This window comes from Diorhabda carinulata, chromosome 4 (genome assembly GCF_026250575.1).
Source record: "Diorhabda carinulata isolate Delta chromosome 4, icDioCari1.1, whole genome shotgun sequence".
NCBI classification, from domain to species: domain Eukaryota; kingdom Metazoa; phylum Arthropoda; class Insecta; order Coleoptera; family Chrysomelidae; genus Diorhabda; species Diorhabda carinulata.
The window spans coordinates 11,291,470-11,316,315 of NC_079463.1; positions in this window are offsets into that span (position 1 = coordinate 11,291,470).

Sequence of the window (24,846 nt, forward strand, 5' to 3'; positions counted from 1 at the left end):
GATAGACACAAGTCACCAACACAGGATCTTTCGCACAATTGTCTTCTTCTAATGATTATCGTTCCCAGCGACATATCTTAGACCTTAGACCAATTTTTCATTGTTGAAAATGATGGAGACAAGTCACCAACACAGGATCTTTCGCACGTGGGTCTTCTTCTAATGATTATCGTTCCCAACGAAATATCTTAGACCTTAGACCAATTTTTCATTGTTGAAAATGATGCACACAAGTCACCAACACAGGATCTTTCGCACGTTTGTCTTCTTCTAATGATTATCGTTCCCAGCGACATATCTTAGACCTTAGACCAATTTTTCATTGTTGAAAATGATAGACACAAGTCACCAACACAGGATCTTTCGCACGTTTGTCTTCTTCTAATGATTATCGTTCCCAGTGAAATATCTTAGACCTTAGACCAATTTTTCATTGTTGAAAATGATGGACACAAGTCACCAACACAGGATCTTTCGCACGTTTGTCTTCTTCTAATGATTATCGTTCCCAGCGACATATCTTAGACCTTAGACCAATTTTTCATTGTTGAAAATGATGGACACAAGTCACCAACACAGGATCTTTCGCACGTGGGTCTTCTTCTAATGATTATCGTTCCCAACGAAATATCTTAGACCTTAGACCAATTTTTCATTGTTGAAAATGATGGACACAAGTCACCAGCACAGGATCTTTCGCACGTGGGTCTTCTTCTAATGATTATCGTTCCCAACGAAATATCTTAGACCTTAGACCAATTTTTCATTGTTGAAAATGATGGACACAAGTCACCAGCACAGGATCTTTCGCACGTGGGTCTTCTTCTAATGATTATCGTTCCCAGCGAAATATCTTAGACCTTAGACCAATTTTTATTTGTTGAAAATGATGGGCACAAATAATCGTAAATAGCAACCTTTTTGTTTTTGGTTTTTCTTGGTGTTAATTCTTCTTCAATCGACATCAACTTGAGACATTTTTTGATACAATTTGACTCATTGGTCGTTCGAGCTTGATTGAAGTAGCAAGTTGAAACTTTATGTGAAGCTTGTTGAGACTGGTCAATGACGAATGCAAAATTTTTATGAACTTTATGAGGCCTATAGATTCAACTAGAAAATGGTTAAACATGATGCTTTATAACCAATAAAAATGCAATTTAAATGGAAGCAAATCACAATCAATTGATGATAAGTCATTAGAACATAGTTTGAGCAAACTTCCATAATAGATATCGTTTAACGTATCAAGTCAAGTTCAATAATTATGTGGTAGAAACTGACTTCTCTTATTGGTCTTTTGCTAAAATGTAGGCTAAATGTTATCGATATAAATTTGAGACCGTCCCTGTAAATAAAGAGATCTGTTGAAGTAACATTAGTATTAAACTAATAAAGTATATGAATCCCGTGAGAAAGTGCAACGTGACTGAAACAATAACACGTATTTTAATAAGTATATTTTTCTCTGTTGGATTAACTTCTTACTAGTTTTCTCTTCGTCTTCATCTGACTAGCCTACCATAACTTACCGTAATTGTTAACCGCAATATACCACAACAAATTATATCAAAATAAATTTTTACGCTATTACGAATGCGATGACGGGTAATTCATAACTATTTGCGCATGATTATACAGTATTATACAAAAATATCCTTTTTCCGTTTCATTTGTAGAATGATTGTAGATAAAGTAGTGATAATAGATGACAGGTTGATTGAAGGATAATTTTAAATGGAACCCTGTATGTGTGTTAGTATAATAGGATGTATATTGCGATTCGAAGGATCTACTTTGCTCCTTTTGCCTGCGGAAACAATATAAATATAAAATACAACTATCGTATCAATTCTACTCTTTTTAGAAGGCTATAGCTGCCAAAGATTCTAATTTTCAACGCTCCTAAGTGTAATACTCTGGAGTTGAGTAGTATCTCACACTTTCAGAGAATGTGGATTGAGGTTTCGTCATCTATGTAACAAAATCTGCACGTTACATTCTCTACTGAACCAAGCGTCTTCAAATGATGATTGAGGTGGCAAGTGCCACGATTAATTTCGGGCACACTGAGGTTCATTCACTTCATGGAAAGAAACAGCCTCTTGTACTCTACAGATATACATCTTGGAATGAACAGGTAAAGCGTATAATAAAAAGAATTCCGAAACGAAACATCTGAAATAAAACAAGTTGCAAACTACCCCTCGTAAATTAATTGTTGAACGATATCAGTTAATAGAAATATCAATATCATTAAAGATATTTAAGTATGTTAATCCATAATAATGATTTTTACTAAGCTTACTTTGAAGAATTTTCTGTTCATTTAATTCTTTTTTACAAACAAAACATTAGAATCCATTGTTAGCATTAAAGGGTGTTGGTAAAATTAATAGTTTGTTCATTAATGTCTCATGATAATTTATCGAAATCCGACGTTGAAAACATTCGTACGTTCGAGTTGAATAGTTATTTTTTGTGTTGAGTTCAGAGGATCATTAGTCAATATGTCCAATAGTCTCACTACAATTATGATTTAGTTATGCAAACAACCGGGGGTCAGATCAAAACGATATACATGATCAGTTTTAATTTTGATGGAGCGAAAATATAAAAAAATACTGGGGAAGAAAGTGAGTTTTATTAGATTTCACTCGAATATTTTTAGAACTACTTTGAAGAACAATGCTCAGTTAATTGATAACAAAATATCAGCTTTATAATATAGAAGTATATCAGACAATCTAAGACAAAGGATGATCTACGTCAGTCTGCAAGTAAGCTTTTAAGCAATTTACAAAATTTAGTACACTGCATTCAAGTTTATGAGTAGACTGCAAAGGGTTAACCCAGAGTCAGCTGAGAGGTAACAGGATAAATTTGAAGCTTTAGATGAAGTTAACCCCTTTTTCATTACATTGAGGAAAAAAGACGACACCGCCACGTTTCCGAGAGGAAATTTCACACTTCTTTTAGTAACAACTCTTCAAAAAGCAATTTCGCGATAAAACTCGAAATAATAAGGTTTAAAATCCAAAAAATCAATTACACAGAAACTTATGGCAAAAGCATTCGTTCATCCCACGGTGGGTATTTTTAAATGGACATCAGCTGATTTTGACAATTCGTCGAATTGCTAAATTATAGATCGCAAATTGACATATGTTTTCATACAATGATGTCAGGTGTGAATTTAAGCTTGAACCGTTGGTAATATTCATACTAAGCACACTGTTTACACCCATCTTCAGTCTCTGAAGACGATAACTTGGTTATCGAAACATATTTATACTATTTCTAACGACGGGGTGAATTCATAAACACTGTCTGTTAATTTTTTAATTTATTTAAACACTTACATTACATTTAACTAACTTATGTGATATTTAATAATTAATTCTACTACTACTCCACTTACTCATATAATTTACGGTAACTTTTCGATTTCGCTCTGTTCATCAAGACTATTTATTATAAACTAACTAACTCCGCTAAACAAACACCTTTATATACCCAAATAAATTTCTCAAAAATTCTAGAAAATAAACAAACAACTAATAAATAAAAAGGCTTTCCTAGGAATAAGTTCTAAAAAAATAACATAAGCTACTCGCCGCTGTTCATAAAAAGCGTCAAAGGCAATATCAAAGGCGCCGACAAACATCAAACGATTCGGCGTACTCGCCAAAGCTTAGAGTTACAGTATATCTGGATTGGCTTCACGAATCATGTCGTGGACGAGTTCGTACAATATACATTCTTCGTTCATAATACCTCAGTCTTTCTCTCTGTGTCAATAGGATTTCATTTGAAATCATCTGTATAATATAACTATACTATAGAATTAATTAGAAATTAAACCCTCTAAGAAGATCCTTCAATATGCAAATCTGTACCGTACGGCTTTACATATCTGAAGGGTTAAGTCTTTTTATGTCTTCTACATCCTTGTTTTGGAATGCATCAATCGCAATTTTCATTTCATTTTATTCTACAGGTAATTGTTCTCTAAGTGATCAAGTTCTTGGCCTTTTCTTTCCATAGTTCAATTCCCATATGTCTTTGATCCAAATTTTCTCTTTCTTTTCCTTCAACCTGTATCTCATTGCAGGGTTTACTGTGATATTTAACACTATTTCTTCTTACTCTATTGTCAGTTTACTTTATAATACTTTTAGATACTTTTTCATTACGTTTATTTTCGTTGTAATGTTTTCTACTAATGCAGTATGTTGAGTTTCCTTTATATTTCTTATTACATACTCCTTTTATGGCCTCAATTTCCTCATTACTGGGTAGTACATTAGCATTTTATTCATCAGTAGTCATGGTAACTAGTCTTTTGAATTTCGCTCCTATTTTTTACTCTTTCGGAACCTTCAGCATCTGTTTCCTGTTGATTTAAACGTATTTTCATATCAAGCAAATACGCACCTTATTTTTACAACGTAAAATACCATATTTAGTGAATTCCTGGATTATTACAATTACAGAAGCTTAAAGACTTCTTTAACTTCTGATGGTAGAATGAATTTTTTTGCAAATAATATTTAATCGAAAACAATGCTAGTCTCATTTGATGTCTAATATAATTGATTCCTCTAAATTGTATGGTCGGTTAACGTTGAGCCAATTTCTTAAATAATCAGACAAAATAAACAGATGGTGGTCACTCCACTGATTCACGTCTTTCAATCCACTTTCCTTTAAACTGATTCCCCAGAAGCATCGAACATGAAAGCTATAATGTGGTAGTGCATCATCTTGTTGGAACCAAATACTAGGATCAAATATTTCCCTATTATTTGGTTCCTATCAAAAAATGTGTGATTAGTGCTAATCCAATGAGGATTTTTACGAGCCCGATATGATTTACTGTATCACTTAGTCACCTCGCTGATTTGTTTGATATTGAAATACAACGATATTAAGAAAGTTTGTGTTTTCATCACATGCTTGATGAAAATTTCACAAAACTCCAAACGTCTGTCTGGATCGTTTCCGAGAGTTTTTGAACAAGTTGAACTTTGTTTGAGTGTAGTTTTTCTCTCTTTAAAAACTCTACTACAAACGACTGACTAATATTTTGTTGCAAAGAGATTTCTAATGTAGTTGCTTCATGATCAAACTTTGCATCGTCACTTATTCCTGACCTTCACCTCTTCACACTAGGCGTTCCAGTGAATTTTGGAAAAATTCTGCATACTGTACTTTTAACAATGTTTATGGTAAATCTCCAAGTTTGGAAACTGAACAAAATCGAATTCAACTAATACCATTAATAAAAAAAAATTGTTAACGAAAGATTCTTCTTATAATTGAAGAATATTCGTTAGAACTAACAACTTTTTCTTCGTATATAAACAGATATATAACCAGTTCTCCGATTATGCCCTCTTCAGTCATTGTGATTGATGGTAAAGAACAAACGGCCTTAACGTCACACTTGGGGTGCCTTTTACCCATAACACCACGCCATCAGATATTTCTTAGATTAATCTGCTTAGATTAAACTGATACGTCATTAGAATTTCTTCCAGTCAATATTGAAGGTTCTTCTAAATTAATGGTGAATAGACAAAAATATTGAATAAATAAGTATTAAAACAAATTATTTTAAAACAAAAAAAAAGAAAAATATAATATAAAAGCATACGAACTATGAAATAAAAACAGCCCAGGAATATTAAACAGAGATAAATAAGAAACGGAATTTCTAAAAAATACTAAATGTGAATGTAGAAAAATCATGGAATTACCATGATACTATAATGATATATATACAAAGTGGAAAGAAAAAAACCAAAGAAATTACAAAAAATTCAAAGAATGAAGTACGGCAAAAATTTGGAGAGAAAGTAGAAGACTCTAAAGCAAAGCAAAAACTCTTCTACAAAACATTAAAAAATATGATAACATATAACCAACAGGACACATTTTATATTATAAATAAGAATGTCGAAATATTAAAAAAGGAAGAAGAAATCATACAAATGTGGAAAGTATATCACCAAGTGCTACATAACATACGAGGATGTATTGATATCTAGTTAGCTTAGACCAGATCCATGCATGAACAAAATTTTGCGTTACCATAGCAACGAACAATAACTTATTAGAAGTGTCAGTGTAAAGTAAACCAGAATTACGCAATAAATTAAAAGAAAAAAGATGTCCACCGAACTTGTGAAAATCGAAAAATTGGAGTATCGAGCCATCATCAGTACCTGTATTTAAAAGGGTTCAGATGTAAGCAGATTTACGAATATATGCTTAATACCCTTGGTGATCAACGTCCTTCGTATGCGACCGTACAAAATAAGACTGCAAGCTTCAAAAGAGTTAACTTTTCCATTGAAGATGATGACCGATCGGGAAGGCCAGTTTCTGTGTCAGTCTCCGAAAATATCGATGCAGTTCATGACATGATTTTATCAGACCGTCGAATTGGGCTAAGACGGATATCTGAAGCACTGAATATTTCATACGAACGCGTATGAAATAGTTCACGTCAATTTGGACATGAGAAAAATTGCTGCAAAATGGATCCCCAAATGTTTGAATGTTGAAAGCATCGCGTTCGATCTGTGCTCGATTTGAAAACGATGTAGACTTCTTAAACCGAATTGTTACTATGGATGAGACTTGGCAAAAATCTACGACATCTACAAAATCTACGAAAAGATCTACGTGTTTCGTGTCCAAAAATCTGCTGGAAAAGCTCTTGCTTCAGTTTTTCGGGATTGCTATGGAGTAATCATGATTGATTTTTTGGATAAGGGTAGAACAATAACTGCATTACTATTCGACATTACTGACCACTCTACGGGAAAAAATTAAAGAGAAAAGACGCGGAAAGCTATCCAAAAGTGTTTTGTTTTTGCAGGACAACGCTCCTGTACACAAATCTCATGTTGCTATGCAAAAAATTCGTGATTTAGGGTTTGAATTACTAGAACACCCCCCTTATTCACCAGATTTGACTCCGTCCGACTATCATCTCTTTCCTCAACTGAACAAAAGCTTAAAAGGTCATAAATTATCTCTCAACGAGGAGGTAATAAAAGCTGTGGAGGTCTGGTTTGCACAGCAAGAAGAAACATTTGTTTTTAAAGGTCTAGTGACGTTGCAGGTTCGCTATATTAAATGAATCCAATAAAGAGGAAAATATGTTGAGTGATAAAATATTTTGACATCGAAATTTTGTTTGGTTCTATAGTAGGCTAGGAATTTTTCAATATATTCTCGTAAAATAAATATTTTTTCTACTACCGTACGTACTTTACTCACACTTTTGAGTGCGTGTACTTTTAAAATTATCAATAAACTGTATTTTGATAAAATTTTCGCTAGTAGAAACAATATTTTATGCAGTTCGTGTGTAAAGGCATTCAGCTTCAGCTCATGAAATAGTCGTCAATACCCAAATTCGTCGAAAATTGCTACTTTTAACACTTGTTTTATAAATTACTATTTTTTAATTATTTGTTTAATTATCAATAATATTACAATACATTTTTGCGGGTTTTCTAAATTTCTCCTATTTCTGTACAATTTTCAAAGCTTGTCTTCTTGGCCAGAGCAGTATTTTTTTTAGCTTTGTAAATCAAAATCTAAATTTTCGAACTAAATTTACCACCTCTTGGTATTTGCCACCCTAGACTACAACCTACTGAACCTGCAGATGAATCCACCACTGAACAGAGTCTAATGTTACTTATATTCTTCCTCAAATGTTCAGTTTTATCATACTAAAACCAATAATTTAAAAGTCTTCTTATTACTCTCATACCGTATTCTCATTGAAAGTTGACGACAACGTTTTTAAATACGTTTCTGTCCCTCGCAGCATGAAACAATTCTCCAACGCTAAGATTTGTCCATTCTCTTATGTTACGTAGCCAGGATTTCTTCTCCCTGCCGATGCCTTTCTTTCCCTTTACTTTGCCCTGCATTCTGTAACAGTAGGTGTTTGTCGTTGCGTAAGATGTTTTTCTTACCTTAATAATTGGCAACAGCTTCCCTTTTGCGACCAATGCGTCTTGGTACTTCGTCGATGGTGATTCTGTCAGTCCACGGTATCTTCAGGATGCCTCTATAGAGCCACATCTCAAATTCCTCAAGTTTTTTAATTATTTGAGCCTTCAAAGTCCAAGTTTCCACTACGTACAGTAGTACTGACCACAAATAACATTCCATGAATATGATTCTCACGTGGAAGTTTAGATTTCTGTTTGCAAACATTGAAGAGTATCTACTTGACCTTTCGAACTATATCAATTCTGATCTCGATTTCTTCGTTTGGATCCATTTGAGTGTTTATGACAGAACCAAGATACTCATATTTTTGTACCCAATCTATTTGTTTTCCATTCAGTGTGAGATTTTTTAGATATCTCTAAAAAAGAATGCAGGAGAATGTGGTGACCATGCAAATGAATCTCCATGACTAATCTACCTATTAGTAAAAATCTTATTTCTTATATTTTAATTATTTATCAATCTCTTACAAATTTTCCTTATTCCAGTTATAATCTTCGATAATATGTAGTACAAATGTTTATTTATTCATTTCATACTTCATTAGTAAGCAGTACTTTTCCAGGAAATGTATTATCAACTCGTTGTTTATCTAGAAACCAACGACATTAGGCAAGTATCTTTAGATAATCCTCTACTTCTATAGTATACACTTTCTGTATTTGAAAGGGATGAGGAAATTACTCCTGGGGTATTCTATGAATAGTTAACGTAGTGACATTTTACGTACGCTAGTAGTGGGATGTTCGACGGTATGCAGTTTAATTAGAAATGTTTGATTGCGTTTCAATACCTCCTGTAAATATTTTCAATAAATAATTACAATTTATGGTAATTTTTTTCGGAATGTCTCTTAATAACAAACAGTTTACTTGACGTGTACAACGATCTAAAAATCTACATATCTTCTAAACCATAAAGAGAAAATATAGTTAAATATAATTTCTAATTTCACAGCTTTAAAGGCCAATTACTCAGACGAGGGGTCGTATAAGAAAATTTATCCCATGTCACAATATTATTTTCACATCATTTACTCAATCCCGAATTTTTTGCAACAAGTCTCGGAACACCCTGTATAAATTGGACCTCATTACTAAATGAAAAAATTTTATTTTCGGTGAAAATAGAGATTCTTAGAATTAAAATTAAACAAAATTTCTAGCTTTTATTAGCAAATATTGAGGATATATAATGTGGATATGTAATTTTTAACATTCAGGGCTTTTGGCCTGTCCAAACGGTTTAATATTGTTCTGTACAGCTTATGGTTATAAGTTAAAAGTCCGAAAACTTCGGACTTTTCGGGAAATAATTTTGTAATAATATAGAAAATCTACTTTAAAAACAGTTCTGTGTAGGATATTCCCATCACTAATTAAACATTTACCTCTCAATAATTCCTGTGGAAATTTACATAAAGTGAATTGACCATAATTTGTATTATAAAAATAAGTTTTATGAATTATTCTCGCATATTAACATTCCTTATAAGTTTGAATACAATCGTACGTGTCCTGTACTTGTAATATTTCAATTATTATTCATTACAGAACAAAAAAAAATCAACAACGGATTTATACTTACTATTTACCAAAGGTAATAAAAGTTTATATTACTAACTGAGCCTATTGGTTGAATATTAACTTCATTTCAAGTTATTAAGAGCAAATGTAGCATTTTAATTGGTATTTAATTCAGTAAGTAGTTTCCATTGTTCGTTTGGTAATATGTTAATTATTAAAAGCCGGATTTAAAATGGCGGTACCATGAAAGAATGGTCGGTTTAATATTCCAGAATTGTGTTTGTTAACTAATTTCATTAAAACGGCCATATCCCCTATAGCAGAGGAATACAGTTACTGGTAAATGACTAAATGCTTCTTGTAATCGTGATAACCACTAGAAATTTTGCTTGAAACATCATAATGACTTTATCAGGTTAAAACAAAATTTATCTCATTCGGACAGGATGGTCCTATTGGAAAGAAAAATATTTCTTATTAGATAATCCTGACGAGGTCCACACTAGGATCACACTAGGTTGACCCCATTTCCCATGAACATGGACACCCTATTGCGAAAGGGCAGCTAAATTTGATCCAAAAGGCCAACTACTGACCCCAAATAAGCCTCAGTCCTACTACGATTTTTCAGAGAAAACGTTAATTGGGCTGACGAACAATGGGTCTGTGTTCATGTCTCATAGGAAACCTGAGTGTACATGTAGTGTACATGTATGGTAGCGATAGAAAAGAACGAGTTTACAGAAGATCTGGGAAATGATTTACGCAGTGCTACATAGAACACTCGTGGCTTTTGGGGGAGTTTCCTGTATAGTTTTGGTGGGCATTTCAATGGAAGCATAAGGCAAGTTAGTTTTTATTGAAACCCGCGGTGGAGCGGAGGAATTTACGGCGATCCAATACACAGAAGACATTTTAGGGGATCACGCCATTCTCTATGCCATTTTCATTGGCAAGAAGACAATGCTTGCCTACATACTGCAGGTTCTGTATGGCAGTAGTTACAGAATGTCAAAATTGCCGTTAAGGATGGATTGCCCATCGCATAGCCCGAACTTAAATCCCATCGAGCGTTTAAGGGATGAATTTAAGAGAATAGTTCGGGCTTAAAATCATGTACCACCCACTAAATTGGTTGTGGCTATTTGGACCAGGAAAGGAAACACTAAATATTTATAGATTAAATCCAAAAAAAATATTATTTTGAATAATTAAAGCTTGTATTTTTTTTCTGTTAATCATAACCCTTGTTCATTGTTTGAAACTCCTTTTCGTTCGATATTTTTTTGCCAAAAAATCAGCTCAATAACAACATAGATCATTCATAATAAAGCTAACACTAAAGGCTGCGAGATGCTGGAATGGAAAAAAGAATGGAAGCTACAGATTTTGACCACGAGTGTGCGACTGTATTTAGTCTGCTATATGTACTACAAAGTAAAATATAGGCAGAAAAATTCGAACAAAAAGGGACTTTACACAAGAAAATAAGTATCCATAGGATTTTAAAGACAAAAGCAATAGCTCATCCCAAATAGGAACAAAAAGAGCTGAAATGAAGTATACAATTTCCCAAATATAAAGTGTGAGCATTGTGGGAGGAAAAATTACATAAAAAAGTATCATTATATCTATAACCGTATAAAAGATGGAGATAGAAATCAAACCATGCAAACGATCCCGATTGTACCCCCAAATTTTTTGTTAGGAGAAAATAGTTTCGCTCTTGTGGCTGGAAGAGATGAATCGAAGACAGAAAGCAGAACTCTCCAGTAACTCTATTTGGACTATAGGCAAGACAAGTTTGGTTAAAATATTTTCGAATGTTGCCCAGCCTTTCTGCTGTATCTGACAAAATGAGAAAAAATTATCTTCGGCAACAGGAATTGAAAGAAAAAAAGAAAAAATAGTCTCTTGCACAAATTTTATCACTGTCAAGGTTGGCGACAATTTCGGCATACTTAATTCGGTCCTGAGGGGAGCGAATTAAAGATGATGTGTTCATACCAGTCCAATCGCGTATGGTTTTCAACCATGAATGTTGTCTGCGACCAGGTCGACGTTTTCCTTCGATTTTTCCTTCTATTATTAATTTCAGTATATCATACTTGTTGTTACGGTATATGTGGCCCAGATAAGCAGCCTTTCTTCTCTTTATTTTATAAGTAACTCTATGTCCTTTCCATACGTCTAGGCACTTCATTGTTAGGTATATGTTGATTCCATGATATTTTTAGTACTCTACGGAAGATCCATATTTCAAAAGCCTCGAGTCTGTTCATGGTTACCACTTTTAATGTCCATGTTTCTGCTCTATCCAAGAGAACTGGTTGCACGTACGCCTTTACAAAACGGTATCTAAAGGTAAAGTTGTGTTACATAATAACTTCTCCACTTTTAGGAATATGGCTCTAGCTTGTTCTAAAACTGATCTTACTTCGACGTCAGGGTCTACATTTGTCGTTATGCAGCTGCCAAATTTTTCAACTTTCTCTATTGCGGTGTCATAGATGTTTAATGTTTATGTTCAGTTGTGGTTTTGGAAGTCTTGTTATGGCCATTACTTTTATTTTGTTTCATTAAGTTTCATGCCTAGTTGATCTTCCACTTCTACAACTATCAATGAGTGGGCAAAATAAACTTTTCAGAATCGGTGGTGTCATACATATGTGAAAATATGACTATAAGAAACTAGCGCCGTTTCTTCGTAGTGTTGATTTCCTGGTACGTTTAGTTTGCAATACTTTTGTGTATGTGATATGAATGATAGTCAAAACAAAACAAGATTCGATGAATGTACTGAAAAGTGTTGCTATTTTTTTTATTATTGGGAAGGTACAAGTAGCTTAGAAACGAAATTTCCGCTATACTATTTCAACAACTTGCCACTCAATTTATCAATTAAGAATCCAAGAACGTATTCCGTCATTGAGCCACTGTTATTTTTAATGATAATAATAATAATACTGTGTCACTTAACCGAATGTATTGTATAATTGACTTTGATAAGGGTATACAGCGGCTCATATTAAAAATCTAGTTTTTTCAACGACTAATATAATTTGAAATTAGGTTGTACGATTGGGTTATCTTCTTAAGTGACAAATAATCACGACGATTCTCTTCGCTCGCCTTCTTAATTAATTGGTTAATGTTAGTTGTGATTTTTATTGCTGCGACGGAAATTTTAATCAAAAATAAGTCTGTGGATGATCATTACTTTAATTGTGATTCTAATTGGAAGATTGACGCATGAGAAAGAACATTTGCATTATGTCGCTGATTAGATGCGATATAAAGTACGTATGATGAGCAATAAATTGACACGAAGAAGAGTTTGTTAATACCAAATTACTAGGCTTCGGAAAATTAACATAATAACATCAGAAGTTTAATAAATAACACCTGGAGGTACTTGTTGGTAACAAGTATCTTCCTTTGGAGCAATTGACAGTAAATTTTCAGATAAACATACGGGCCGTAGTGAATTCGTCCATATAGCAGGTGTAGGTGACCTTTTCATGTGGTATATTCGACCAGAGGAAGAGATGCAATATTTGTACATGGGGAAAAATACAACAAAATTTAGAATATTTTTAAATAATCGCAGAAATGTTTACTAAAAACTGAACATTGTAAATTAGATAACAAATTATTTTCATAATTCTCTATTTCTACACACTTTTTGCGGGTTGCTACTAAAGTTTTGAGGTATAGCAACACTGATGTGAATATCTCAAATCTGACATTTCCATCATTGACATTTTTAATAGTGAAAGGTATTCAGAACGTGTTTTCATACAAGTGCTATTTGAGTTGTTGAAATTGAAACATTCATTCAACGAAGTCAAGTCAATTCTGAATGGTGCACCAGTATTTGTTTGCAAGATATGTTTCAAGACAAATAATTCCCAACCAACACAATACGAGTTGTCACACATCATTTCAAACGAAACGTTTTTGTATAATCAAAACATCTAATTGATGGGTCATCCGCTGTACAGTCCTTGTTTGGTACCCAATGATTTCTTCTTATTTCCGCAGATCCAAAATAATTAGAGATATCACAAATTTTCCACACCTAAAGATGCGGTTGATGCGTTTAAATCACATGTTTGGTAGGTACCTTAATCGGAATGGGAAGAATCCTTCGACAATTGGTTCAAATGCATACAAAAGTGTATGGATCTTAACGGAAAATATTTTGAAACACAATAGAGCCCTTTATAAATACTTATTTTTATTTGTCTATCTCAAAACTTGAGTACCTTAATAGCAGATTGGTCAAAATAATATGTAGGAATATGTAACAACACAATGACATTTCTAGAAGTATTTTGAAGATAAGTATCTTTGAATTTGTTTGGTATCTTATTACCCTTTACTTTCCTTCTCTCATCTATTAGAGAAAACGTTTTGCCCGTTATAATACTGTGTTTTCTTCGTCTGTTAGTTTCTTCAAGCCTTACTTCATGAAAGATGGATTCGCATTGGCTCCAAACACCTCCCAGTTCATTCTGATCTTTAAGAGATACAATGGATGCAAATGTTTCCTATAAAGTAGTTTAGAAGGTTCCACCAAGAGATAAAATCAATGAAATCACTGTATGTTTTGAAGTTTGTGGCTTGATTATATGTACTAATATTGTGGCATAGTTTTTGTCCCGAATGCATATTTTACGCTCATGATACGATTCAAACCAACATATTGTTGGTCGTTTTTTGGTATGGAAAGGCATTAAAAACATGGAAATTCTTCGGAGTCTACGAAATCAATTCGATAGTGAGTGACTGAGTGAGTCTGCTATATTCAAATGTGGCAAAGACCGTAGAGTGAATATTGGACTGAGTTCGGCATTAGTATTGGTGATGTAGAGTCTCTCATCCACGAACATCTCCAATATCACAAAATAAAGGCGCGATGGGTTCCCAAACTGTTAAAATTTGAGCAAAAATTCATAGGGTTGGAGGTTTTTCGCCGCTTGCTAACCTGGACTGCCGAAATAGTGGAGGAAACCAAATTACAGATCTTCTTCAACTTTTCAACCTAGTGGAAAAGCGATGTTTCAAAACCAGCGAGTCTAGAGGATTCTCCAAATCTGGGGAATTCCATGGGTTACGGCGAGTGCAACCAAAAGGACTGCATTATATCCCATAAATCAGAGAAAAAATAATTAATATTTGCCAGGCGCTCTAGTTCAATACTGTCTAAAGATTTGATATTTATTTTAACTGAATTCGAAGGTACAACTTGTCTTAGGATATTAAGCAGTACAAGTTTAATCCTATTTCACAGAAAAATTTTTTTTCATTTCGTGAATAAATATTTGATATATATAATCCGTGAGCTCTTATTTCACTTAGTGGTGTTGATGGTTACGTTTGCGCAAATTTCTTCCATTCATTCCTATTATGAGCTGGCTCCTTTGCTTCTTTCCAGTTTATTCCTCGTTCATTCAATATTTCCGTTATAACTTTATCCCACGTTTTTCTTGGTCTACCTCTCTTTCTGTTTTTTTTTCCAATTTTTGGATTCCATATCCACATCATGTCGTTCTTCCTTCATCCGTTGTAAGTGTCCCCACTATTTTGGTTGTCTTGCCTCCGTATAATATAATGTAGGTTGTATATTGAGATCTTTTCTTATATCTTTGTTTTCTCATTTATCTTTGTCAATCCCTCTATTGTCCTTAGGTATTTCATTTATGTAGCCTGAATTTTATTTTTCTGTCGTTCTGTCAATACCCAGGATTCAAATCCAAATGTTAGAATTGGTCTATATATTGTTTTGAATATCCTTAGTTTGGTACCTCTGGATTTTATTTATGATTTTCGTATTCTTGGCGTAATATAGTGTATTGTTTTTTGCAATTCTGTTATTTATTTCTGCATCTTATGTCCCATTTTCGTCTATTATTGTTCCTAGGTATCGGTAGTGTTAAACTTGTTCCAGTGTTTCTGTATCAAACCCTATATTTATCTCTGTCTCTTCTTCCCCAATTAGTTTTGTCTTGTATTTGTGTATTTTCATACCCATGTCAATTACTGCTTTGTTCCATACCTCAATATTTTTTTGTAACTCTTTTTCGTTCTTTGCTATTAGCATGGCATCGTCTGCAAATATTCTTTCGCTGATTTCAATTCCTTGTAGTTGTGAATGCTTCACATATATTTTTTACTCAACTTCGTGCATATCTTTACGATCTCGTCCATGAATATGATTAAATATAATGGATTTCAGCTTCCCCCTAATCTTAATCCGATATTTGTAGTGAAATTCTCTAATATTTGGCTCTTTCTTGTGACTGCATCATCATTATTTCCATAAATATTTTTAATTATGTCTATAATTTTCACATTAACCCCTAGTTCGACCATTATTTTCCATATATTTCCTCTAGGTACTTTATCAAAGATTTTTTCTAGATCTAAGAAACTCACGTACAATTTCTTCTTTCCTTGTATTGCTTTTTCTTTCATCTGTTTTATAGTAAATACCTGATCTTGGGTGCTCATTCCCATTCGAAATCCAGTTTGACATTCTTCAGGTGTATCTTCCGTTGTTAATCTAATTTTTTCTCTAATATTTTTTCATCACTACTAATTAGTGTTATTCCTCGGTAATTTTTAAATATTGGTACTATCAATGCCTTCTGCTATACTGTTGGACGTGTCTTCTTCTATAGCTTCATTATAACAGCATGTCTTTTCCTTTTTAACCCATATCTCTTCTTTACTAATTTTTATTTCTGTTTCTTCCTTTATGTCAATTAGTACTATTTCTTCTGTGCGAGAAAAATTAGCAAATCTGGTGAATACGGGGGGTGTTCTAGTAATTCAAACCCTAAATCACGAATTTTTTGCATGGCAACATGAGATTTGTGTGTAAGGGCGTTGTCCTGCAAAAACAAAACACCTTTGAAAGCTAGTCGCTAGAAGATGCCTACAGGTGGAAAATTTGTAAATCCGCCATTGACTCTGTTCTAAATGAATTATTACAATTTCATTCTTTTAACTGTTTCATTCGATTCTATTAAATTTGAGTTTCCAATATGAATAAATCACACTGTATAAATTTGGAAGTCATCTGTGACAGTTATTTATAAAAATCAAGTACTTGTTACAAATACATTTAAAAAGGAATGATAAATGATGAACGGATCAACCGTGATCTATTGATTAGCTCGTTAAGATCCTATCCAGCGGGTCAGCGAGATAACAGCAAGTTCTTCGAAACCAAAACACTTGACAAGAAGTCAAAATCATCGTCCGACTACTAAAGATATATGTATATATAATGAATTCAATGTATTTATGTATTTTGTATGGGATATCCTGTGGTTCTATTGTTAATGGCGTAAGATTGAGGAGTTTAAAACCAAGTGAATAGTGACCATTAAAATGTGGGAGGTATTTCACGGGCGTGGCGTTCTAACGATGTCATTTTAATATGTGTAGATAAACGAAATTGGTTTAAGGAAATTAATTTTATCTATACGACTCGACGTGTTTTTCATCCATTTGCGTTAATTTTAATTAATTTTATAGATTTGTTGGCTTCGAGGATAAAATAAATTTAAATGTTAACGAGCAGACAAAAATATTTCTTGTTGTGGTCGATTTGAAAGAGTACAACGACCAACCATCAACCTTGTGCTTCGAAGGGTAAACACATACCAGCATCAAACTAACGCTAACATTAGAGGGACAGCCGATGTTTAAGCAGATCTTTTCGCCTTCAAGTCTTTCTTTTCAACGAAGAAGCTTCTACAGCTTCAAAAAGTTAGTCATAGCAAATATTATTCCAATTGCTCTTTGAAAGGCTGAACAATAACATGTTTAGCATGTTTCTTATTAATATTCAATCCATAAGACACAAAACAGTATCTCTTACTGGAGGAGCTTCTTTAGAAGATTAAAAATTCTTCCTTCCTTCCTTATTCATCTTTGAATCCGTTGTATAAATCGTGAGCACGTTTCTCCAATTTCAGAAAGATAGTTGCACGGCTAGCCACTCAGAATTAGTTTAGGGCTCAGTATTTTACATTGCAAAAAAATGCACAATCACTTGCCAATTGAAATCAAATCGATATCATCTTTTTCCGAATTCCGCAATAATTTGAGGGTATATTTTCTAGAAAATGTCTTCTACTCTCTCTCATTCTGTAAACGACTTCTATTCTAATAATAATATTTAATCCTGGACATGCTACATACTGGTGTATTATGGATTTATGTACTAATTATTACCAATAATTTTGTTATTTATTGTTTTCTTTCTTTCTGCATGTTGAAATTTTATTTTATTTAAGTATATCTTTATTTAGTTATTGTTATGTTTGTTTATCAGTTTTTACAAGCTTTTTCTACAAATTGTAACAATTTTTTGACAATAAAGCACTCCATTTCTCTTTATTAAAACCAAGCTTTTCATCATACGATGTCTGAGAATTCAGTAGTTAACCCTTACAACATAATTTCTGTCAAAATAACTCGACAGGGACCTTGTGACATTTGTCCTCAATAGATTAAAATGCGTTCCTTTAATTCTAGGGAAGAGAAAGAAGTCGCTAGGAGATAATTCCGGTGAATAAGATGGTTATGATGATACTCGAGTCTTTTATAGATCTTACCAATGATTTTTTTTCACTACTTCTTTTATAACCTCAATATCATACGCAGTGGGACGACCTGCGCACGACGATCTTGAAGGATCAAATATTTCTAGTTCGATTATTGCTAAAAGCGTGTTTCTCAGAACTATAATTTATTCATTCTGCTATCATATCAATATTAACAACTTTATTTGATGTAAAGTAAACAGTAACAGCAAACAGTAATTAGACGTTCAGAATACAAATCAAAAATGATTTTAATTCTGCTTAAGGGCGTCGCCAACAGGGAGCAGGGGGGACAGTTCCCCCTCCCCTTAGAGATCAAATGTAGCTAGCTGCAAAGCGACCAGACTAAAGAATGAAATCTAACGTTGGCAGCAATTGTAGCATTATAGGCTTAATCTAACAAATTTAACAGTTGTTGATGTCCTAAAAGAAACAAATTCCCTCTTTCCCGAAACGGAAAAGGTATTAAAAATTTTGATTGCTTTACCATGCACGACCTGTTTAGTATAGCAGCCTCAGACTAAAAACATGGCCAAGAACCACCATGGCAGAAGATCGCTTTAATGGTCTGGCCATGATGAGTGTACACAGAACTATGATAAATAATTTTAATGATAAAGTGGTTGAAAGTTTGGCAAAAAATCTCCGCAGGTTATGTTTTAATTAAATACTAGCTTTTACCCGCGGCTTCACTTGCATCGAATCCATTGAATAACTATCAGAAATCATTATAATAGAAAAGAATGAACTCTGTATCTATATTAGATTTAAGTGTTCAAAAACTCAGAGGAAAGAGGATGTTTCAGCGAGTGTTCCTAAGCAAGAATGGTGAAAATTAGATGAAATCCGATGGTTGATGGCTGATCGGTCCATCAATACCTTTCATTGAAAAAAAATTGAGCATATCGGTTTGGTAGAACGCCTGAACGGACTCGGAATGGAAATCATCAATTTTTTAAATATATATTTAAGATTATTTTTGCTAAAATAAATAATTATTACTGTGTTTAAAAGTTTAATATAGTTATTTTGCTGTGGAGGGCTTGTGAACCTTTAGACATTGATATTGATATTAGAACCGTTCCTATTACAATCGTCATCTAGGCAAAGACTTCCAAAGTGTAACGCTTCGTGCTCTCGACTGTACCAGACGTCCTTGTTTCTGCCACTTATCTATGAACATTTGTTCGAGATTTTTAGTGAATTTTGTAAATTCAAAATTTTTTTTATATTCTAAACATTTTATTACTCTTTATTTAACATTGAACGATATTTTGTAATAAATCACGTCGCTTGTTTGCGGAAATGATATCTTCTATAATAATCAGAGCGAAATGTTGAAGTTTCTTAATAGCTTCGGGCGAATCATTCAAATGATCAAACCTTTGATCTATATGATAAAATGTCTATTTATAATCTAGTTTATGGTACCTTTCAATTGAATATCAATAAAATATCCTTTGCGGACTTGATAATAAAAAGTATTATTATTGTACATGAACAGAAACATACGGCTTTCGAAGGATCAGTTATTTACATCTTACCCGAAGCTTTTCAAACTTCTCAGAATCATACTGCACGAATATAAAATAGGATTTAATCTTGTCGTCTCTTTTAACTCAGCGGTGTGCTGATCGGGGATGTATTTTATAACAATTAAAAATTAGTTTTGTTCTTGTATTGAAAATTTCTTCTAGTAGTGGGTTGGGTATCTATATATCTTTTCTACGCATGTCCCAAAGCACGTTTCCGTCACTATTATAGTATTTGTGCAGTAGTGATTTGAAGCGAACGTGTTTTTTTCTCGTGCCGAAAATCAGGAGCAACGTATCAATCTTAAATTTCTCGTTAAATTGAAAAAACCTCCAACTGAGTGCTATAAATTGTTGCAATACCTATGGGGACAATTCTCTATCTCGTGCGCGTGTTTTTGAGTGGTGTAAGCGCTTTAGTGAGTACGGAGAGAGCAGTGAAGATAATCAGCGCCCAGGTCACCCTGTGACTGTTTCAACTCCAGAAACAGTGACCAAAATCAACCAAATTGTGTGTGCAGATCCGCCAATAAGCATCCGGGTGATGGCCGAGGCTGTAAATGCCAATAAAGAAACGGTTAGAAAAATTTTATACGAGGAATTACCATGACAAAAGTCTGTGCGAAACTGGTGCCAAAATATCTGACTCCTATCCAGAAGCTCTTGCGTCAACGGGTCTGCTCAGATTTCCTTGAAAGATTAGAAAAATTTCTGCTTTGAAAGGGACCCGATTTGAGTCGATGGAAGCGGTGAAGCAAAAAACGGCTTCTAGCACTGCTTCGATTGATGGTAAAAACGTATGGAATAGTGTGTGGTGAGAGGTGGGATGTATATTGAGGGGGAGCATTCGAATGCAGAATAATTTTTATAATAAAACCCTTTTTCGTAACCGGTCTTATTATTTAATAGCCAGACCTCCTATAACTGTAGATGTCTAATACACTCTCGAAGCATAAACACAACCAAGACGGTAAATTGACTATACTGATATCCAGCATGTTTTTAGGATAGTCATCACGGAATTGTCGTTTGCTTGATAAAGGAAGGAACTGCAAAACAGCGACCTCATTTGAGGAAAAAATACTTTTTCATCAGGACAACGCATCTCCTCACGTTACAATTACACTTCAAATTAGTTTTCTATCCATCTTACTAACAAGATCGAGCACCTAGCGACTTTTTACTTCTTTCTAACCTTAAAGTTCAAATAATTATATCAGTAATGGTACAAAAAAATATTGTATTATGTAAAATGTGAAAAAGCCATACATTATTTAAAAAATAATAAAGCAGTTGGCCTAGACGCAATCACTTTAGAAATATTTAAACTGTGCTGAAAAGGGCACAACAGCTCTATATAAAGTGTTCAACACCATATAACTTTTATCCCCATACCTAAGAAGACCAAACAAAACAATTGTGAAGAGCCTTATGAATTATACATTAAACATATTCCTAATAAAAAATAATTTGGGTTTAGATAAGGATTAGGTACACGAGGCGCAATAATGGCCACGCAAATATTAGTCCATGACTAAATCATAGATATGTATCTATGTTTCTTTGACTACAAGAAGACATTCGATAGTATACGACACCACAAACTAATGCAGATTCTCAAAAGACTCGACATAGATCAGAAGGACATTTGATGCATTGAAAACTTATATTGGAACCGAATAGACTAGTAAAAATAATAATATGAACAATACCATAAAAATCAAAAGAAGAGTAAGGCAAAGACATGTCCTATCTCAACTTCTGCTCAATTTATATTTGGAGGGAATTTTTTAGGAGGCTTTGGTGGCTTGGAGATGGGAGTAAAGGTTAATGGAGTGGGGATTAACAATATCAGATATGCTGATGACACGGTGTTAATCACTGATAACTTCTCGGACCTACAACAATTGATAAATAAAGTAGGGGAGCAAAATAAAACAATGGGTTTAATATCAATTCCTGCAACTGTGAATTGAGAGCAAGATCAAAGCACGGGAAAACTGTCTTGGCTGCGATATTTCGGACAATAGACAGGTCTACACTAGTTAATTAATACACGCCGTAAGAAATATACAAATAATAGAAAATATCACAAACATCTATTGATGGGTTTCATTAGAAGAAGTAGATTCTCCTCAATGTTACACTAGTTGGGGTTGAAAGGGGGCCAAAAAATCTAACCTGGCCATTGCTAGGAAATAACTTGTACCGTCTCTTGCATATAACAACCTAATATACTCCTCAAAAAACGTTTGGTAATCTATCCTTCTAGAAGAGAATATTTCGTACATCAGATATTCCTCAAATATACTTTCATGTAGAAATATCGATGATGGAAAATGAGATAGACGAAGCGGTTTCTCAACTTTTTGAGAACATGAGTAGCTTAAAAGACCTTCATGTTTTTCCAAATATATAACATAACATATCAGCATCTGATTTAAATCCCTATTTCTTGATTTTTTGATTTTTTATTTCTTGATCTTTAATACTTTTCCACAGTCCCAAAAATTTGAAATTCTGTCTTCTAAGCACTGAGTTAAACATCGTTAGTGTCTGTTTTGATATAATAAATATAAGAATTCGGTATAGCCGACGCCACTGTTGAATCTATGTCTTATGTCACTTGCTCCAATTGACTATATATCCTGAAAATACCATAAAGTACATTGCAATGCATAAATTAAAATTAACGATTTCTTTGGAACACCTACAATGCCAAAATTATAAGTTGTTGCGAACAAAAAAAATGAATAAGAAGCTATAAATTCAGCAGTCGGTTGTAAATAACAATTTAAATTAGATTGGGATACATACGTATACAACACATCGTGTATTCCCCCTACATTATAGAATTTTTGCAGTAAATCTCATATCAGTATTTAATACATGGCATGCTTCTATTGCGTTTCTGATTAGGTTTTTATGGTGGTTTATTAATATATGGACTAAAATAGGTAGAAAAGAAACTGTATCCATTGTTGGGTAAATATAGGAGAACAAAATATTGAAAATTTTAATTTTTCACGTGGAAAATAATGAGAGAAATTATGAAAACGTCTTAATCGATCTCTTTCGTCCGTCATTGTTGTATAATCTAATTTTTCACATTTTATCTAGTCCTACTTTCTGATTGTCCTCCTTCAACTTTTTCACCATATAACCCTGATCCTCCTTATCCTAAGCTAAGACTACTTGGTTTTCCGCAAAATTTGATGAGTCTAGATGTTTATTTCTGATTGAAATTCTCATTCCCTCGTAATTCTTTTATGTTTTATGGTGTTTTCCATGGAAGTTTTGAATAAATTTTGTTCCACAGCCCTCCAAATTTCTTTTCCATATTTCAGATCAATAAAAACCCATTGTACATTTTTGTTTATAGCCTTTTTCTTCTTCAAAAATTTCTAAATTGTGTAGATGTGATTACTCAACCTTATTTTTGAGAATTCTTTCAAATATTTTATTTATCTATGGTCTTCTTCCAAATTTATTTGAATTTGATTTTCCTTCGGATTACCGTTATTTATGTTTTACATTTATGTAAATTCAAATACTCTGATACTCTGATATATATACACATTGGACCCTTTCTCTTCATTCTCACATCCCATATTAAAATTCTGGTATCCACGTATAAATATATATACTTACGTAAATATACGAGTATACACAAATATTTTTTTATGATTGTTCAGTTTGATTGTTTAATACATTTCCACTGTCCTTTCTCCATATTAATTTATGGTTAAGAGGACAAAGAATGCGTACAAACTGATACTCTTTGATACAATGGTTGGATTCTTAATTTTTGTTTGCCGAAATTTGCGCGAAATTTTTTGAATTTTATATTTTATGTGTGGTTGCTTCTTAACATTTAGAATACACGTTTTGTTTCAAATTTGGCCAGAAACGGTCATTTAACCTCATTTGAGGCACATTAAGGACCTTCCTAGAATCTTAGAATATTCAACTCTGTAAAAGTCTCCATAACGTCTTTTGCATAAAGAGCAGTTGCCATATTTGGCACAAAATTTCCTTCGGGATACTTTTTTTTTTTCATGAACTGCATTAATCTAGATCTAACACATTATTTTTCATATATTTTGGCGGTTACTGAATTTCCAGAAGGATATATTTATGCTGAAAAACGACCAACCATACCAATAGTTTCGAGTTAAACTTTTTGTGTAGAGTGTTCATGAAATCGTTTTTATCCAGTTTTGAGCTGCCATTAATTGGTTCGATTTCTCTGTCAAATATGTCGAACTGCAGTTTGCCTATTATTCAGTTTATACATATATATGACAAATATTACAAGTGCGTGAGGTGATGATATATTGCGCACGAGTTTAGAAAAGGAAAAGCACAAACATAGCGAGTGCCTTTCTCGCAACGAGTACGCAAAAGTACTTGACTCACGAGTATCATACAATATTTTATCTCTGACCATATTAAAAAATACTTTTCCTTAATTATATAATACGTATCGTCCGCTTAATTCCAGCATCTCGCAACTCACAAATAGAAAATTTTACTATGCTAAGAGAAGCTAAAAAATGATATAAAACTAATTCTGATATGGACATTATGCGAAAAAATTGGTTGAATGGGAAATGTAGAGAATAATTTATTATAAACAGAATTTTAAACATATATTTGAGAGAAAAATTCACAACTCAAGTTACATTAAAATCAACATTTCCAGTGAATTTTGGACAATTGTTTTTATTCTTGATTATTACAGTTGGTAATTTTTTTACTCTCACTGTAACCTCGTTACTCAAACATTATGACGTTATAGTTTCTATTTTTGAGGTGTAAGGCGCTCCACAAGTGTCTGTTTGGGCTCTGGCTCCTCCAGTACTCTGGGCATATCTTTAAGCTTTCGACTTTCGACATTAAACATTTTTTTGGACGTTCCTTTTTTGGTTGAGATAATTTTTTGCGACAGTAGAAGATTTTCACCCGCCGTGTCGTTTAATTGCTAATATCTACACCCGAATTGAGGAGTAGAGAAGTAAATGATCGTCTAAAACAGTGACCAGGGTAGTCCTTGGGGAAACTTCCCAATCTGGTTAACACCAACAGGTTGTTTGGTACATTTATTTTTTATTTTTGCGATAT